At 41.0% G+C, this 18,489-nt stretch overlaps 1 protein-coding gene across 3 annotated transcripts in view; it reads left to right on the top strand.

Moving 5' to 3' along the window:
* grid2 (glutamate receptor, ionotropic, delta 2) overlaps nt 1-18,489 on the top strand; it is a 1,199,099-nt gene that overhangs the window by 1,014,848 nt on the left and 165,762 nt on the right. The gene's annotated exons all lie outside the window — the stretch shown is intronic.

Here is an 18,489-nt window from a genome sequence, read left to right as displayed (position 1 = left end):
TCATTTCGCAATATTGCCATATTTTTGCTGAAAGGATTTAGTAGAGAACATCAACGAGAAAGTTCGCAACTTTTGGTCGCTAATTGGAAGTAGCTGCCGATGTGCGTGTGACATCACGGGTTGTGGAGCTCCTCACATACTCACATTGTTTACAACCATGGCCACCAGCAGCGAGAGCGATTCGGACCGAGAAAGCGACCATTTCCCCATTAATTTGAGCGAGGATGAAAGATTCGTGGATGAGGAAAGTGAGAGTGTAGGACTCGAAAAAAAAAAAGAAAAAAAAAAGACGAGGGCAGTAGGAGCGATTCAGATGTTATTAGACACATTTACTAGGATAATGCTGGAAAATCCCTTATCTGCTTATTGTGTTACTAGTGTTTTAGTGAGATTATATGGTTGTACCTGTACAACCTGAAGGTCGGCCCCGCACCTTTCTTCAGCACCATTCGACGGGTGGCGGCGATGCCCATCTCTGCCCTTCGCAAGGGACCCTCTTCCAAACACGATCTTTCGAAATGATCGCTGCATAATACACTGTACTTTGTGTGTGTGGTCCAATCCAACCGTGATCGCTTGACATCTGTGTTCCATAGTAAAGCTTGACTGTCATCTTTCGGGAATGTCAACAATGAAACACCGGCTGTGTTTGTGTTGCTAAAGGAGGCCGCAATACACCGCTTCCCACATACAGCTTTCTTCTTTGACGTCTCCACTATTCATTGAACAAATTGCAAAATATTCAGTAACACAGATGTCCATAATACTGTGGGATTATGTGATGAAAACAGACGACTTATAGCTGGGAACGGTGCTGGAACAAAATGTCCTCTATAATGCGTGACGTCACGGGCACGCCTCATCATGCCGCAATGTTTTAACATGATAGTTCCGCGCGAAATTTAAAATTGCAATTTAGTAAACTAATCGGGTCATATTGGCATGTGTTGCAATTTTCAGATTTCATCATTGATATATGAACTATCAGACTGCGTGGTCGGTAGTAGTGGGTTTCAGTAGGCCTTCAAGCTATTATACTTGGTACACAGTGTAATGATAAGTGTGACCAGTAGATGGCAGTCAAACATAAGAGATAAATGTAGGCTGCACTATGATGGCAATATGTGTCAAGTAAACAAAACCAACATTTTAAATGTTCCATTGACAACATAAAACATTACACACAAAGCTCAAAAAGCTCATCCACCTCCAAGCAGTTTTATTTGGTAAATGGTGTAATGATAAGTGTGACCAGTAGATGGCAGTCAAACATAAGAGGTAAATTTAGGCTGCACTATCATGGCAATATGTGTCAAGTAAACAACACCAACATTTTAAATGGTCCATTGAAACTATAGAATGTTGCACATGGCACTCAACAATCCATCAACATGTTTTAGTACGATTTTGGTAAGCTATTAAGCCGCACCGCTTAAAGGATTGTACTGTGCTTCAACATACGAGTATTAGTATGGTGTGTGTATAAGGTAAGACACATTATCTGGTGTTTTGTTTTGTAATATGCAAAAGCAATTTTTATTACTTTCTGGTATCTGCTGATCTGTATTTGGGATCTGCATAAATCCTGAAAAATTGCGCGCCTCCACCTTTGTATCCATGCCGTACACCGTAGTCGATAAGTTTCTTGTTTTTCTCTATCTTCTTGTTATGGATATTCATCCTCCGCGGTTGCCATTTCTAATATAAAGCAGTGTAAAGTTCTTACTTATATCTATCAGTAAACTCACCATGGAAGCGCTAAAACATACCGGTGAAGTGAGTTAAATTATTCACCCAAGGAACTTTAGTTATTAGCGTTCTGGTCGGACGGTTTTTCACGGGACACATTTACGGTGTTGTTGTTTCCGGATGAGGAGATTCTGCTCTGTTATTGATTTAAGTAAAATTTGAATGTCATTAAAACAGTTAGCTCCAACTTTTGACACTTCATCCACTCCCGTCCTTGCACGCTACACCGCTACACCCACAAAACGGCGCATCCGGAAGCGACTGTCAAAAAGCGGCTTGACGATGATCTATAAAACATAATCTGTGCAACATTTTGACCAAAGAACCACCATTACATGTTATGTAGACCACAAGAAATTGTTTTCCATTTAGACAAAAAATAAATAATAATATTACTCATTAAAAGCACCCTATAATCCGGTGCGCTTAATATATGAAAAAATATAAAAAATATAAAATTAATCGGCAGTGCGCCCTACGGTCTGGAAAACACGGTATTTAAGGGAAACGTACAGTACATTCCAACAAGCAAGGCAACATTAGGAGAGCAGAGTAGGAACCCTTTCCTTGGAAAACAAGACCACATACTGTACACTGACTACTCCAAAGCATATCCAAGTTTCCTTTCATCGGTATTGTATATTAGGAAGATACATTGTTACAAATATAAGGAGTGAGATAAAGTGTAAAAATGCACAACATACATTGTACACATTTATCTAGCAGGCAACAACATTGGATTCTTATTTTCTTGTTGCCACACTTGTTGCTGTAGACCGGGGGTCGGCAACCCTTGTTGCTCCCTGGAGTTGTTGTTTTTTTAAAGGTATGAAAATGGAAAAGATAGTGGAAAAAAATATAACTTTGTTTTATTATTGTTTCTGTAAGAGAGCAAACCTGACACAAATCTTCGTAATTGTTAGAAATCAAACCGTTTATATCGATGAGAGGATTTGATGGGTGCCGCCGTTTTGTCCTACTAATTTCGGTGGTCATATATATACATATATATATATATATATATATATATATATATATATATATATATATATATATATATATATATATATATATATATACATACACATATAGCCCGGCCCCTGTCCAAATTGTTCTAACCCAATGCGGCCCCCGAGCCAAAAAGTTTGGGGACCCCTGCTGTGTGGAATACAAAATAAGGAAGAGAAAGAAAAACAGTGCCATCTGCTGTATCTGGTAGAGCTCTGTTATCCGTCCATCACTATCAGGCCTTTTCATGTCATTATCAACACACTATCTGATGTGTTTCAAGAACGATTACCATGTGTGTAAATATTGGTTCAACATGATCATGCAAATTAGCATGTCGGTGGTAAAAGCCATATTTCACACATGCACGTGCATTAATTGCATGATCCTCCCTGACAGCTCATCCCCAGCTTTAATGGAACAAACAGCAGGATTTTCTGTCAAAGGAGGATGAATCTGTGTAAATGACGTTAATGACGCGCAGCTAGCGCATACGTGCGGTTGAATGCTTAATTCCCTCTGTGATGCGCGACAATGATTTGTACGCATCCTGCATTGTTTTGTGCCGGCTTCGGCTATTCCCCACTGGAGGGCTGTGTGTTATTCCTGCTGCTGTGAGCGGGAGCATCCCACTTGAACTGCAGCCAGCACACGGGGCCTCTAAAGAGGTCTGAGAGGAATGATTCAAGAGGCGTTTTTTTTTTTTGGAGGGGGGAAAGACAAACTGTGGAATCATTGCAATCCATTACAATGTGGTGGGCGGCGGCGTGGCTTGGATGGTAGAGCAGGCGTCCAGTATCTTGATGGTCCTAATCACGGCCGTAGTGTTCTTAGGCAGGACACAATGTCCGGTGGTCATAGTAGGTGCAAATTGGCAGCCACTTTTTCCATCAGGGCAGCTGTGGCTACAAATGTAGCTTACCACCCTCAATGTGGAGTGAATGAATGATGGTTCTCAGTTCTATGTAAAAAAAAAAACTGCAATATAAATAACTTTTTCATTATAAGTATTATACAAGCATCCCACTATTCATCCAATCTGCCTTGTTTGTTGTTGTATTTTATTCAACATGCAATGGGCTAGAATAATAAACTAAGACTTAGACTTGGACAAACTTTAATGATTCACAAGGGAAATTGTTCCACACAGTAGCTCCGTTACAAAGGATGGAAAGTGTAACGATTGAAAGGATAATGCAGGTGTAAATTAGACAAAAAATGTACCGTAGTAGCAATATAAAACATAGCATATATCTAAAATGTACATATTATATATACAGCATATGATATATACTGATCCATCCATCCATCTTCTTCCGGTTATCCGAGGTTGGGTTGCGGGGGGAGCAGCCTAAGCAGGGAAGCCCAGACTTTCCTCTCCCCAGCCACTTCGTCCACCTCTTCCTGGGGGATCCCGAGGCGTTCCCAGGCCAGCCGGGAGACATAGTCGTCCCAACGTGTCCCGGGTCTTCCCCCGTGGTCTCTTACCGGTCGGACGTGACCTAAACACCTCCCTCGAGAGGCGTTCAGGTTGCATCCTGACCAGATGCCCGATATATACTGATATACTATTATATTATATTATATTATATGTTTGGTAACACTTTACCATGGGGACCATATTCACCATTAATTAGTTGATTATAAACATGCAAATTAGTGACATATTGGCTCTTAATCAGTCATTATTAAGCACTTATTAATGCCTTATTCTGCATGGCCTTATTATACAACTAGTAAGCCGGTAGCACTTTAGTATGGGGAAGATATTCACAATTACTAACCCTAACCCTAACCTGCTAACCCTAACCTTAACCCTAACCCTAACACTAACCAAAAAACCCTAAATTAAGTATTTGTTACTTAGAATATGCTCCCCTAGTGTCCAAATAACTCTAATTTAAGTAGTTTTGTTACTTAGAATATGTTCCCCATACTAAAGTGTTACCATGTTTTTGTATAATATACACAATATAAAACAATTACCATGTACAATATTACAGTATATGTAACAGCTGCAGCATGAGATTATAAAAATAATACATTATAAACAAAGAGAGTGTTACGCCTGTTCGGCATTGATTCCCTCGAGGATGCGTCAAAACGAAGAACACAACAAAGGTAAGATATAACCAATTTATTCTAAATACCAGAAAGAGAGCTATAACAAAAACACTGGAGCTAACAAAAGGCAAACCAAAGACGCTAATATGAGAACTAGGAGATACAAAATAGGAAATTAAACTGGCACGTTGGCACACAAAAAGGAGTAAATAAAACATTTAGCATGTGAGCAAATAACGAAGTGCGTAGCGTGAGAGCTCGCGAAAATAGTAGGAATTGCGTGAAAGCAAACGATCAAAACAGACGTATAGTTGCGTGAGAGCAAACTAGAGTTCCAGAAAGAATAAACAGAAGAGGCTGGCTTATAATGGGTGGTGATTACAAGAATAGGTGTGCGAGAACTGAGACTAGCAGATGGAAATAATAAGTGACCATGGAAACGAACAAAAAAGGAAGTAAACGGGTCAGAATGGAGAATGAAAACACAGATGGAAAAATAAACAACAACATGTGAAGATCCGGGTAACGGATCGTATCAGAGAGGTAGCTAACATAGAAGTGGTCAGATAATAATAATAATAATAATGGATTAGATTTATATCGCGCTTTTCTATTATTAGATACTCAAAGCGCTCACAGAGAAGTGGAAACCCATCATTCATTCACACCTGGTGGTGGTAAGCTACATCTGTAGCCACAGCTGCCCTGGGGTAGACTGACGGAAGCTTGGCTGCCAGTTTACACCTACGGCCCCTCCGACCACCAACTATCATTCATTCATAATGCATTCACCAGTGTGAGCGGCACCGGGGGCAAGAGTGAAGTATCCTGGCCAAAGACACAACGGCAGCAATTTGGATGTCAATAGGCGGGGAGCGAACCGGCAACCCACAGGTTTCTGGCACGGTCGCTCTACCAAATACGCCATGCCGCCCCCTAGATAACATCTATTGCTGTATGGCGAGTGATTTTACAGCTGGATGCTGTAAAATCACTGTGGGAACAAAGTTGAAGGAGCCTGTTGGAGTATGAGCTCCGCGGTCCCTCAATTGTCTGGTGGTGTGGGTGGGCAGAATTGTCCATGATGGCTAGCAGTTTGTCCAGTGTCCTCCTGTCCCTCACCAACAAAAACGTCTCTAACTACGTGCTTTTGCCGGCTTTCCGGATCAGTTTGTAAATCCGGTTTAAATCCCTTTTGCTGGTGCTGCTCCCCCAACAAACCACTGCAAAGTACAGGGCACTGGACACAACAGACTGATAAAATATCTCCAACAGTTTGCTGCACACATTAAAGGACCTGAGCTTCCTCAAGATAAACTGTCTGCTCATGCCCTATTGAATAGGTTTTTACTTTCGAGCTAATACTTGAGCTAGGTATTGTCTTCTCACTGTGTAGAAATACTCTACAAACTCACACTCTGGACATAAAAGTCAGCATACATGTTCCAGTTAAAGCCTCTATTCAATTAACCACAGGGTCTCAAATACTCACAAAGTGTGGGGTCAACAAATGCAAGCAAAGAGACCCTGCAATCTCGAATTAGCGCCAGGTCAAAAAAGAAACATTGACGGTGTTGCGTACGACCAGTCTTCCTATCGGGGTATAACACACTGGTCAATCCAAAGTTATTTCAGATGACATACATGTCGAGTAAGAAGGACCACCAAGAGAGAACAGCCATATTACCAAGTTTTACTAATGCTTTAGTAGACTAGCCCTCACAATGCGGTAATAGCAGCATCAAGAAACAGTCTAACAATCAAACGGAAAGAGTCAGCTTATTTAGAACGAAAACAGCCCCTCCCACCCAGAAAGAAATACAGTCTGGTTGTTTTCAACCGATAAGGCCTCCTCCACAAAAAGGGAGTACATTATACTCCCAATAGACAAGGTGAAACACAGAGTTTACTAACGTGAAATTTAAATGTATAAATGAAGAAATGATCATAATCGTAAAGGGTTAAAACAAATGTGGGTGCATCTTTTCCTGTATTTCTCGCCATCTTTGGGTATAAGTAGAATGTCAAAGAGTACCATCTTTTTGGGTGGTGTGCACAACCTTCTACTATCAAGGTGAGAGGCATGATTTATAAATTAAAATTAACTTTCACCAACTCAGAGGCGATCAAGCAGCCATTTACTGATTATGTCAATATAGCAGCATAAAATGGTTGCTTCTCTGTAATCAATGTCCCACTAAAAGTAGGTCCTTAACGGTAGTACGTTCAATAACAATATATCAATCAATCAATCAATCAATGTTTACTTATATAGCCCTAAATCACTAGTGTCTCAGAGGGCTGCACAAACCACCACGACATCCTCGGTAGGCCCACATAAGGGCAAGGAAAACTCACACCCAGTGGGACATTGGTGACAATAATGACCCAGTGGGACGTCAGTGACAATGATGACTATGAGAACCTTAGAGAGGAGGAAAGCAATGGATGTCGAGCGGGTCTAACATGATACTGTGAAAGTTCAATCCACAATGGATACAACACAGTCGCGAGAGTCCAGTCCAAAGAGGATCCAAGACACAGCAGCGAGAGTCCCGTTCACAGCGGAGCCAGCAGGAAACCATCCCAAGCGTAGGCGGACCAGCAGCGCAGAGATGTCCCCAGCCGATACACAGGCGAGCAGTACATGGCCACCGGATCGGACCGGACCCCCTCCACACGGGAGAGTGGGACATAGAAGAAAAAGAAAAGAAACGGCACATCAACTGGTCTAAAAAGGGAGTCTATTTAAAGGCTAGAGTATACAAATGAGTTTTAAGGTGAGACTTAAATGCTTCTACTGAGGTGGCATCTCGAACTGTTACCGGGAGGGTATTCCAGAGTACTGGAGCCCGAACGGAAAATGCTCTATAGCCCGCAGACTTTTTTTGGGCTTTGGGAATCACTAATAAGCCGGAGTCCTTTGAACGCAGATTTCTTGCCGGGACATATGGTACAATACAATCGGCAAGATAAGATGGAGCTAGACCGTGTAGTATTTTATACGTAAGTAGTAAAACCTTAAAGTCACATCTTAAGTGCACAGGAAGCCAGTGCAGGTGAGCCAGTACAGGCGTAATGTGATCAAACTTTCTTGTTCTTGTCAAAAGTCTAGCAGCCGCATTTTGTACCAACTTTAATCTTTTAATGCTAGACATGGGGAGACCCGAAAATAATACGTTACAGTAGTCGAGGCGAGACGTAACAAACGCAAATATAGGTCATACTTAGTTAATATTCAGGTCACAAAATGAAAACAGAGTACCGTTGGCGATTTTTAGTGAGCTCCATTGTCAACTGACTTTTATCCATGTTTATTTATGAGTTGAAAATGTAATTTAAGAAGGTGTATTTCATAAGGATTGTAAATGACAGGCAATATTCTAAAAAAGTGCAGTTCCCCTTCAACACTTATCCAATATATCCAATCCAATTAAAACCTGGATGCAAGTTATATTTGGAAAAGGCACAGTATATTACGGTACAGGGGGAAAGAAGGCGGCACAGAGGCAATAACGTTGTTTTAGCTCTATTTAATAAAAATATTATGAAGTGTCTACCTAATCCAAATATGTGTGGTGTGCGACTATGTGTAATGATCAACGGAGTGTTACCGGGAGTGTTGAGCGGGGTGCGGAAATCCAAGATATGGCAAGAGAGGCTCGAAGGTCCGGAGACAGGCAGGAGGTCAGGGGCAAGAGCGAGGCGTCCATAGTCTGTGTCCAGGCGGGAGGTCGAGATCCAAAAAGGGGCAGCCAGGGAACCAGAGGGGAGTACGGAGAGACGAGACACACAGCTCGTCGTTTGGGAACGGAAGAATGCCGCTGAAACAACACGGGAACACAAGACCCCCCCTCCCCCTTCTCCCTCGTGGAGGGTGAGACACAGGTTCGATGGCCATGTATGAAGTGCTGGCTGTCCAGATTCGGGGCCGCTCGTCTGTGCATCGATTGGTGTCATCTCTGCGCTGCTGACCGGTCTCCCCTTGGGGTGGTCCCCTGCTGGCCCCACTATGGACTGGACTCTCACTATTATGTTAGATCCACTATGGACTGGACTTTCACAATATTATGCTAGATCCACTTGAGGTCCATTGCAACGGTCGCCCTAGAGGGCGTGGCTCACCCACATCTGCGGTCCTCTCCAATGTTTATCATTGTCATCCCACTGGGTTGAGTTTTTTTTCTCGCCCTGATGTGGAATCTGAACTGAGAATGTCGCTGTGGCTTGTGCAGCCCTTTGAGACACTTGTTATTTAGGGCTATGTAAATAAACATTGATTGATTGATTGCCATTGAGACAAATGAACACGGGGGAGGAGAAAACACAGAGAGAGAGAGAGAGAGAAACAGCATAGAGCAGTGGTTCTTAACCGTGTTGGATGTACCGAAGCCCATTAGTTTCATGTACACATTCACCGAACCCTTCTTTAGTGAAAAGTAAAATGTTTTTTTTCAAATTCAAGAAAGAGTTATGTTTTTTTTACTGGTGCACAAAATGAACCATGCATGAACATCACCTTGTTCAAAGAACAAAACCAACACAGACCATAAACTCACAACAAATTACCCACCTGCAAATTAGTGTGACTTCTGCGGTTGCCGTATACATAATACGCCGATAGGGAGAAGTTTTTATTTACACGATGAGTCGAGTGTGTCTTGACCTCTGCGGCGGACGCCCCGCGGAACCCCTGAGGCCAACTCACCGAACCCCTAGGGTTCGATCAAACCCAGTTTAAGAACCACTGGCATAGAGCTAGATAAGACGGCTTACTGTACGGGAACAGGTCACTACGTTCTGGCCTGGAACGCAGGTTAGCACTGGTTTAAGAAGCCTGGCGTCTCATCAGCTTCAGGTGTGCAGATTGCTGATTGATTTTACCGGTGCAGGTGCACGCTTGGAGGTGCATGAGCATTAGAATGCACCCGGTGCGGTGACACATTACCCTTCAACAATTATTGTAAACGGTATATAAAATTGCAGTCATTGCATTCTTGTCACTATTTATTTGAATTAAAGGCCTACTGAAACCCACTACTACCGACCACGCAGTCTGATAGTTTATATATCAATGATGAAATATTAACATTGCAACACATGCCAATACGGCCTTTTTAGTTTGCTAAATTGCAATTTTTAAATTACCGGGGGTTTCTTGTTGAAAACGTCGCGGAATGATGACGCGTACGCGTGACGTCACAGACTGTGAGGAAATATTAACGCTGCGCACACACACACAGCTAAAAGTCGTCTGCTTTAACCGCATAATTACACAGTATTTTGGAAATCTGTGTTGCTGAATCTTTTGCAATTTGTTCATTTAATAATGGAGACTATAAAGAACAATGCTGTTGGTGGAAAGCGGTGGGTTCCAGCTGTCTTTAGCACCGAGACCCAGCCGGCGTTTCTTTGTTTGTTGTGAAAGCAGAGCGGTCAAGCGAACATGTTTTCTCTACGTCAAACAGCATGTTTTTGGATGGGGAAATTGTGATATATATCTTACGGAAGACATCTGTAGATTAATCGTCGTTCTGCAGCAGCTGTGAGCTTGGCTCCTCGGCTTCTCTCTGAGACACAGTGTGTTCAACGCAGCCATCCGACCTTGAGGTATGTCTTTACAATCTTTACTTTACAATCTATAACATCTCACTAAAACACTATTAAAACAATAAGCAGATAAGGGATCTTCCAGAATTATCCTAGTACATGTGTCTAATCACATCTGAAACGCTCACACTGCCATCGCCCGGAGCTGTCGCTTTTTTTTTTTTTTTTTTCCCAGTCCGTAGCTATCAATATCCTCAAACACGAATCTTTCATCCTCGCTCCAATCAATGGGGAAATTGTCGTTTTCTCGGTCAGAATCGCTCGCGCTGCTGGCGTCCATGATTGTAATCAATGGGTGGATGTGAGGAGTCCGACAATCTGTGACGTCACGCGCATTACTTCCGGGATTGGCAGGGCTTTTTTAATAGCGACCAAAAGTTGCAAACTTTATCATTGATTTTTCTACTAAATCCTTTCAGCAAAAATATGGCAATATCGCGAAATGATCAAGTATGACACATATAATGGACCTGCTATCCACGTTTAAATAAGAAAATCTCATTTCAGTAGGCCTTTAAATGAATGTTTTTGTAATTGTCATTTCCAATGTAAATCATATGTATTTATTATATTTATTAGTCGAGCAATTCAGTGCAACAAGCAAGAAAGTGCTAGCATGACTGAAGTGTACCGTCGGGGAGCCTGGTGTAGCTCTTAATGCAATGTAAATGAATGCAGGGGATTGAGGCATAGACACACCACTTTAACGCAGAGCACAGAGTGATAAACAAAAAGGTGAAATTAAAAGGCGTCAGCAGCACAGCAAACAAAAGACTTCGCGCTTAAAGAGAGGCAGGGGAGAATGCTACAAGGACGTCTGGAGAAGAATAAAGCTGAATGAATTCAACACACACACACACACACACACACACACACACACACACACATTCATATACTGCAGTCTTTGGACTACACCAGCGCTTTCTTGCTGCCACTCTGTGGTTGTCACTGTTACCGTTAAGGATTCACACCAACATATTCGCCCCAGCTCGCTTCTATTTCCGTCCATTTGCGATTTGGGCGGGTGTTTTTTGTTCAGTTTGCTGTTAATTTGCCTTTTACAGAAATGGCTGTTTTTTCAGGCTTCCGATTGGCTCAAATGGTGCCGTGTGTGTACAATGTGGATGATGGCTTTTAGTTCACTGGCGAGCTCCGTTAGAATAACTCTCAATCAGAGGGCATTTGTGGACCGTGGTTCGAAGTCAGCGTATGCAGTTTTAGCTGTGCACGTTGGCCAGTGTTGCATTGGTGCCGTGACCCGGATGCTACTGGGTTTTCGAGGGTTGAGTGTAACGGATGACAGCTCGTGGAACTGTGACTGTAGGGCAGTACATAGTGTAAACCTAAATTCCTGGCGCATCAAGAGCTGTGCTGGGCAAAGAGTTAATGACCCATGGCTTTTCTTTAGCTCGCACTGCTGCAGTTTACTTAGTGCTCGCTCTAATGCATGCATGTGTTGTTTCTGTGATTTCCCCATTTTAGGATTAATGTATACTGTATTTTCTGGACTACAGAGAGCACCGACACAAAAATCATAAATTATACAAGAGAAAACTATTTTTTCGCACACATATATGTTGTGAAATGTTTTATTTACACAAAATATTTTTTGTAAATGATTATTAACATACCTTAATTGCCTGTAACATAGCAGTAAAGCGGCTGATCAAACAAAACAGAAGTCATCGTTTCATTCATTCAATTCATTCTACCATTAATTGATTAATGTGGACCCAGACTTAAAAAAGTTGAAAAACTAATTCGGGTGTTACCATTTAGTGGTCAATTGTACAGACTATGTACTGTACTGTGCAATCTACTATTAGAGGTATCAATCAATCAAATCATCATGGAGCCACTCACTGCGAAACAGACTTGATAACTGTCAGGTTCAAACACAGATGATGACATCTATTAAACAGACAAGAAGCAAGGAATCATACAGAGACAGAGTTCAATTTAGCTCATGAGGAGAACGCATGGAGCTGCACACTTAGTCATAGTCTCGACCTACGCTCTAAGGTACAGATCCCGCATCCCTCTATTTATTCAGGTTTTCCCGGTCAACATCACTGAGGCCGCCTCTAAAAGGAATGGTCACATATATCGTGTAAAGCAGGTCCAATATGTACAATACATGACGGAATGTTCTGGGGGCCTTGTGATATCGCCTTGTCTCTGCCTCGTCTGCATGCTGTTGTCTTATCTTCATTGAGGTCCTTGAAGTCCTTGGCTGTTAGCGGGCTAAAACAAAGATAACATCTGCGGCTGAGGCCACCCCTCAGACAAGAAGTTTTGTCCTAGCACAGATACAAAAAGTATAGCTTGAGCACAATGTGTAGCAACGGACATTAAGAATATTAAAGTTGTGTGATAACTTACACATAATTATTCTAACAATAACTCCACTGCGAGTTTGTTAAATTTACAGAAGAATTTTTGAAAACCCCGAAAAAGGCTGGGTTAGCATATTAGCTAATGCTAACAATGCTTTCTTAATTACATTGGAATAGTATGTACAAATATGCACGTACACACTCCTACAAACATCAAACATGGGACAGTTAAGTGAGTATGAATAGTTTTAGTTATATAGTAAAACTTACAAACTTTGTTTGGAGCAATGAATGAAGAATTCATACAAGTAACAACGCTATGGAAGACTAGGAGACGGACGGGCACTTGTACTTCTGGTTGAAAGCGTCAAACAGAAAAAACTACTGTAGACCATCTGCAGTGAGCGAACTCATCCTAAAGATGGTGCCATAACACAAACTATCACATACCTTTTCAATATATCTGCTTGTGATTTATGAAAACCATTTGTATTATGGCCGTTAACGAATAAAAATACACAAATTAACCGCACCGTTTTATAAGCCGCAGGGTTCAAATTGTACAAAAAAAGTAGAGGCTAGTAGTCCAAAATTTACAGTATTTAAGTTTATATGTTAGTGTATAGTTTATAAGTGCATTACAGTATATATTGATATATATTTTAGTATTAAACTCAGAGGCCACCCTAAATTTGTCTCTTTTTAGTGTTGTCGAATGATTACACTTTTCAGTCAGAATAATCACACTTTTGCATTTTGATTAATCATTATTAATCACAGTAAAGTACATAACTCCAAACTAACTTTAAAAAAAAACTATATATTTCGACAAAAAATTAATTTGAATGTTAAAATGTTATGCAGGAACATTTTTAAATGTATTACTTGAATGCACGTCATTCATTTGTTCCAAACATGCCAACAGTTTAAGCCTAAGCAACTTTGGGAATTAACGACCTTGCCACATCGCTTGTAGCCAGGGAAAACAATCCAGATTAGTATGTTTGTGTTTGAGCGAGCTAAATACACATGTATACTTTTCACTCGAAATGCAAATGCAGAGCAGACGGCATCTCCAAGATGTTGTCCAGTTTGCGATTTGGTCCAAAATCACAAAAGTCTTGAGTGTCCAAGCTCTGTCCACATCCTCCAATCATTAGTGGCAACTTTGGGGTACTTTGAACCACTGCCAGCGTCTTCCAACTTGCTGATCCACCCGAGGAAAACTTACTCTAATCAGCAGATGTCTTGGTATTAGGATTCTGAATAAGATATCGCTTAACCAACCTTGACTGGAAGGGTCGCCAGGCATCCATTGTGTGTCCAGCAATAACCGGTAGATTCCCCAATTTTGTTGAAAAGGCAAGTTGATCAATTCCATGGTTCAGATTTTAGAGAGCAGTGCAAAAAGTGGCTACAAGGAAGTTTGGACAAGACAAAACAAATAAAACAAACTGGAGAGACAAAAGAGTGGAAAAGTACAAAAAAACTGAGTGTAATATTACACTGGTCAAAAATATTAATTGTACTTATTAATAGAGATGGCCGATAATATCGGCCTACCGACATTATCGGCCGATAAATGCATTGAAATGTAATTTCGGAAATTATCGGTATTGGTTTCAAAAATTTAAATGAATGCCTTTTTAAAACGCCGCTGTACGGAGTGGTACGTATCCGTACAACGCGGACGTTGTTGTCAGGGACAACGCACGCATAATGGCAAAAGCTACTATGGAGTTTGGTGTAGCTACTCTACCCTGCATGGCGCACACTTTGCGGCTTGCAGTGAACAGAGGTGCCCTGTCTCAACGCAGCATTTCAGAAACTCTGGCTGACTGTTAGGCCACTTCAAGCACTCACCACTACCTTACAGCATATTCGAGTTACTCATACAAATATGTTAGAGCAGGGCAGATTGAGCCCGGATTATAATTTCCTGTTATACAGCATGTCAGGCAGTTTACTAAATGAGGACTATGTTATTGTTTACTTTATTACTGTAATATACTCTGGACTGGAGCTGTGTGCCTTCATTGTTTTTGTAGCTGTTGTTTTGAAGCATGTTTGAAAATAATAATAATAATAATGCACTTTGTGAAAGTCAAAGTGTATTTCACATAGTTGTAGTGGGTATCAGGATTATCTCAAGGAGAGCATGTCCCAAATTCCAAGCTGCTATTTTGACGCACGTTAAAAAAAATATTGCACTTTTTCACTTCAATAATAAATATGGCAGTGCCATGTTGGCATTTTTTTCCATAACTTGAGTTGAAGTTGTTCTCTTATTTTGGAAAACGTTGTTACATTGTTTCATGCATATCGGTATCGGTTGATATCGGAATCGGTAATTACGAGTTGGACGATATCGAATAACGGATATCGGCAAAAAAGCTATTATTGGACATCTCTACTAGTTAACTAAAACGTCTTCCTTGTTTTTAATTAACACTTTGGCCTACTATGCAACTGTATTTTAATGTTGGTTATTATGGTGGTACTTGGAAAGCCAATTTTTTTCTGAGGTGGTACTTGGTAATAAAACATTTGAAAAACACTGGTGCAAATGCAATCGCTCCACATGTTCCTGCCTACCACCTTGAATGGGGCCTCCAGACCTATAATGGACGTCTTTGTCTTAGTGTTTTATATTTACACACCTAGGTCCGCCTGTTTGTTGTATTTAAGGTCGAGACCTTGATTTCCGCTCTCAGTGGTACACTCTCTTTCTTTTTTTTCTTTTTTTTTTTTCTGTCTACCCTCTGATTCTTCTCTCATGCCTTTTTTTTTTCTCTCCCCGCCGTTCTTCCACAATAAACCTCTTAGTACTCTTTCAGTCACCGTTGTCTCCTGCGCTCGATGGATTTTTCTCCTCTTTCACTTTCCATCCCCGGCAGCAAAATAATATTAAATGTCAGTACGGTTCAGTGTCTCAGCTGTCTCTAGGTATTGCGCACAATCGTGTACACCCACCCACACACACACACACACACTTACATGTAGCATTCCCATTCATACACAAACGTGTCATTGAGTGTGCAATGTGTGCAGCACCAGGCCTGCGGCATAGATACATCTATACTGTACACTTACATGTGTGTCAGGCAGTGATCAGTGGGTTTAATATAGTGTATGTCATCATCATGGGGTCACATGTCATTACAGAGGACGCACCTGACATCATTTTGCTGTACGAATTGAGGGAAAGCGAGTGTTTGAGGCTTTTCCTGTCATGTCAAGTCCGTCTCTGTTTTCAAACTAAAACATGTGCACGCACCGTAAATGAGGCTTCAACTTATATTCAGGTACATTAGTACCTTAACTTATGAGTTTAATTGGTTCCGGTATTAGTATATGTCAGGTTCAAACACTGGTGACATCTATTAAACAGGACAAGAAGCAAAGAATCAAACAGAGACAGAATTCAATTTGGCTGAATTTGAGGAGAAACATCTGGTCTGTACACTTGTACAGTCTCCATCAAACTCAGGCGAAAGATTGTACGCCTCCTTCTTTATTTTGACTTTCTCTGACCACATGGCAACAGCTGCTTCTAAAGGGACGAGGGTCTTAAACAGTTCACAGAAAAGGCCGTAAACAGTTCACAGAAAAGGTCGTAAAACAATTCAAAGAAGCGGTGTCTGTAGGGGAGTTTTGTCCTGCTTCCTCTTCGCTTTTGTAGTTCCTGGGTCAGACAATATCTTTCTGTTGATTACAATACATGAAAGAAACGGATCACTTTTATTTTTCTTCCCCCCCTACACAGTACAGTTTTACAAGTCTTCTTCTTGGTAGGTTCAAAGACAACTTTTGGTCTTTTCACCGGGAACTAATTTCAACACAAACTTAGATAACATTTTTCTAACACTACAGTACCACGATACCGCCTCTAAAAAGTACCAGTCCCGCACCAGTGTCATTGCTGGTTTTACGAGCAGACGAGCATGTTCGGCAGCACACAATCACAGAGTTCTTTCAAGCAGACACAGTGTGTAGACAGAAAAGGGAAAACGGACGCATTTTGGCTTAAAAACTAGGGGGTATCAGGGGGTTGTATATTGTAGCGTCCATAAGAGTTAGTGCTGCAAGGGGGTCTGGGTATTTTTTCTGTTGTGTTTATGTCGTGTTACGTTGCGGATGTTCCCCCGAAATGTATTTGTCTCTCTTGATTGGTGTGGGTTCACACTGTGGCGCATATTTGAAACAGTGTTAAAGTTGTTTATACGGCCAACCTCAGTGTGACCTGTATGGCTGTTGACCAAGTATGCATTGCATTCAATTGTGTGTGTAAAAAGCCCTGGATATTATATGATTGGGCCAGCACGCAAAGGCAGGGCCTTTAAAGTTTTTTGGTGCACCGTACTTCTCCCTACGTCCGCGTACCACTCCGTACAGCGGTGTTTTAAAAAGTCATAAATGTTACTTTATGAAACCGATACCGATAATTTCCGATATCATATTTTTAAGCATTTATCGTCCGATAATATTGGCAGTCCAATAATATCGGACATCTCTAATTTTGAACCAACTGTTGTGTTTGGAATACCCCAACATTGTAGTGAGCATAACTCAGCTTTTGTGTTAAATAAATTCAACCCAGTAGTTGGGTTATGAATCAACCAACATTAAGTTATCATAACTCAACTTTTTTGGGTAAATAATTCAACGCAAAAGTTGGGTTGAAAAAAATAACCCAAAAATGTTGAGGTAAAATAACTCAAATAAGGGTTTTTTCCTTTTCGGAACCAGCAGTTGAGTTGAAATTAAGTTATTTTTTTAACCCAATGTTTTTTTGTGTGTCGTACTGAGGGAATTCTGTACCTACAAACCTTCTGAATTCGGTACTCATCCCTACTCAAGATGCATGATACTGGAGGTGTGTCATGATCCGTGGTCCGGATCATGTTTTGTTTAGTTAGGTTTTGTTACTTTTGGACTCCATTAGTTCCTGTTTGTGCTTCATTTTATTGTTTAGTCACCATGGCGACTCATTAGTTTCACCTGCCTCATTTGTTCGGATCACACCTGTCACTAATCATGAGATTATTATTTAAGCCTGTCTTTGTCAGTTACTCTTTCTGGCGACATTGGTCTTTTCTTGCTCTGTTCATGCTGGTATTCTTGCTATTGCTCTTCTCATGCTTCATGCCATGCCAATTAAGTTTTTGTGTATTCATGGCACAGTAAACAACTTTTTTTTCATGTCCATAGTCCAGTCTAAGTCAGGCCTGGGTACTTATTTTAACTCGGGGGGCCACATTTGGAGAGAAAAAAAGTGTCTGGGGGCCAGTATATCTATTTTTAGGGACACTAATAAAAAACTTCACAATAATGTCTGATTGAATGCTAAAAACGTTATGACAAACCGCCTTAAAATACGTACTGGAATTTTACATTTTCTATGAACGATAAAACACTGAATATTGACAAAATATGAACGTCACACCCCCTTTCGATTGACATATTTTACAAAAATTCAACAAACAATGAAATATGAACAAAGAGTACAAAATAAACCTGATACATCTGAATCAATCAATCAATCAATGTTTACTTATATAGCCCTAAATCACTAGTGTCTCAAAGGGCTGCACAAACCACTACGACATCCTTGGTAGGCCCACATAAGGGCAAGGAAAACTCAGACCCAGTGGGACATCGGTGACAATAATGACCCAGTGGGACGTCGGTGACAATGATGACTATGAAAACCTTGGAGAGG

Source organism: Nerophis ophidion, linkage group LG01 (genome assembly GCF_033978795.1).
Source record: "Nerophis ophidion isolate RoL-2023_Sa linkage group LG01, RoL_Noph_v1.0, whole genome shotgun sequence".
NCBI classification, from domain to species: Eukaryota; Metazoa; Chordata; class Actinopteri; order Syngnathiformes; family Syngnathidae; genus Nerophis; species Nerophis ophidion.
This window is presented reverse-complemented; position numbering and strand designations above follow the sequence as displayed.